A 2,500-nucleotide genomic window follows, 5' to 3' on the forward strand; every position below is an offset into this window, starting at 1 on the left:
TACTCAGCCATACCATTTTAAAGACAACTTTTCAACACATCTGTCCACAGTTAACCAGTGAGAATACCTGTGTTGTAGGGCTGAGTGTAATACTGAAAATGTGACTCTCTGGTCATCTCCATGAACTGCTCTTTGGTAATGCTGTCCCAGACTCTTTATTTCCCCTTGTCAGATTTATTTAAATCATCTGTTTAGAAGGTCATCTTTGGACTTATTAACCACTGTTTCCTGTCTTCCTGGACTTCCTAAGGATATTGAATGAGTATAACAAAAAGGAATGTTCATAAAAGGTATTATGGTTTGGAAGTGAAGTATCTTCCCAGAAGTTCATGTATTAAAAGGCTGATTGGTCACAGTGGGTGGCATCTTGGAGAGGTGATTGGGATTCTGGGGGTGATAGCGTTGCGAATGGTCTAATCCATTGGTGAATTCATAGCTGAGTGGGCTGTTGGGGGTGAAACCTTGTTGAAGGAAATAGTTCAATGGGTGCATGCTTTTGAAGAATATGTGACTCTGGTCCCTTCCTGTCTCCGTTTACTGTCAGTCATGAGGTGATTAGCTTTGTTCTGCCACCCATTCCACACCATGATATTCTGTCTCACCTTAGGCCCCTAAATCAATGGAACTTGATAACTGCGGCCTGAACTCTCTGACACCAGCAGCTAAAATACATTGTTCCTTCTTCCAAGTTGCTTTCTTAGGTATTTTGCCACAGCAACAAGTGTCTAACACAGAAAATAATTGGTACCAAGAGACAAAATCATTACTGTAACTGTTTCTGATCATGTGGTTTGGAAGGTTTTTGGGCCTGATGTGTGAGAGGAGTTTGGAAAAGTCTAGAGAAGCAGGCTAGAGAAGCCCTAGAATTTTGCAAGTGGTTTAATAGGTGATTATGGGAGGAGCTCAGAAGAACTTGAAAGCTGATTGGAATGCAGACATTACCACTGTGCTCATGAGATTTCAGATTAGAATAAGGGCTCTACTGGGAACTGGACTAGAGGACACTGTGTTTACAGTGTAGCTAATTACTTGTCTATACTTTGTGTATTCCTGGGAACTTTGTGAGATGCCAAGTTTATAGGTGATGAACTAGTGTATCTGGCAGGGGAATTTCAAGGCATTCCGGCATTGAGCATGGATGGGGCCTGCTGGCTACTTTTATCTAGTTTCAAAGTGAGAACTAGAAGAAAAAAAAAGCAAAATACAAAGATTTGAAAAACTTGGTTTGGTCGGAAAGTCATGTAACATTGGGGCTAAGGAAGGTATGTTTTCTGAAGAGATTACTATCATTAAAAAGAAAAGAAATCGAGTGGTCTGGAGATGCAGCACAGTGAGAGCCCTTGCCTAGCATGCAAAAGGCCTTGTGGTCTACCGTCAACATCACAGGAAAAAGTCTTGAAAGAAATGGGAAAAAAGTACATTGCACGGACAACAGGGATGATGTCTTGAAGGCAGCTCAGGAACTGCTGAAACCTCTCTACCACAGGCTTGTGAGGGGAAGTATAAACTCCTTTGAAAGAATTTCTTCTGAGGGGAGAACACTGCCTGGAAACCTGCTTCTCAGGGCTTACTGCAAAGTTGTTCCACCAGAATTCATTTCACAGCACTCAGCCTCTCAAACACATAAAGGCCACGAGGACTCTGGTTCAAGTTCAGGCTAGTGGCAGAACCTGGCATTGTCCATGTAATGCTGACTTTTCAGTCCTGCAGAGTGTAATAGTCACAGGGTCGTAAAGGTTTCCACACATGTTTAAAAGAAAATCTTGGATTTCAGCCAACATGTAGCAGTTTGGATTCTCTATGGGTAGCTTCTAGAGAGGGTGGTATAAGATGCTGAGCTGGTGAAGTTTAAACCACGGTGGACACAAGAAGTCAGAAATGCAGAGCATGTGGAACATACCAAGGAAAACCATAGAGAGTAGGATGAGACAGGCTCAGAGAAGCCATGTGCTTATAGTCAGCAAGACCCTAGGAGCTAACACTATACGACTAAGTTTTTCCGATGCCAGCCAGATCTAATGTTTGCCCAGATGGGCTTCCGTCTTGCCTTAGTCCCACCCCTTTTCCCCTTTGCCCTATTCTTCCTTTTTGGAATGGGAGTGCTTACTGTGTGCTATTACACATTAGGAGTGTATAACATGTTTATATCTTATTTTACTTTATGTTATAGGAGCTCAAAGCTAACAGTTTGTGTTCCTTGAATCTCAGAGGATGCTTTGAACTTGGATTTTTGAGAAATTCTGGAGCTATTGAGACTCTTAGAAAAGAATAAATGTGATATCCATTATGATACAAACATGAGCTTTTAGGGACCAAGGGTGGGAATGCTGTGGCTTAGATATGAAGTGTGCAAAGGCCCATGCATTAAGGGCTTGGTCCCTAGCGGTGGTGCTATTGGAAAGTGATGGGATCATGAGGATGCTGGCTTCATTAATGGATCAGTGTCTTGATGGGATCCTAGCTGATTGAATCATTAGAGGATGAGGCCCAGTTGGGGAAA

General features: G+C 42.4%; 1 long non-coding RNA gene across 1 annotated transcript in view; it reads right to left on the minus strand.

Moving 5' to 3' along the window:
* The window catches only part of LOC115071663, a 14,109-nt gene that overhangs the window by 10,993 nt on the left and 616 nt on the right, over positions 1 to 2,500 (minus strand). The gene's annotated exons all lie outside the window — the stretch shown is intronic.

The sequence above is a fragment of the Nannospalax galili genome, unplaced genomic scaffold (assembly GCF_000622305.1).
Source record: "Nannospalax galili isolate Female #2095 unplaced genomic scaffold, S.galili_v1.0 scaffold579, whole genome shotgun sequence".
Taxonomy (NCBI): domain Eukaryota; kingdom Metazoa; phylum Chordata; class Mammalia; order Rodentia; family Spalacidae; genus Nannospalax; species Nannospalax galili.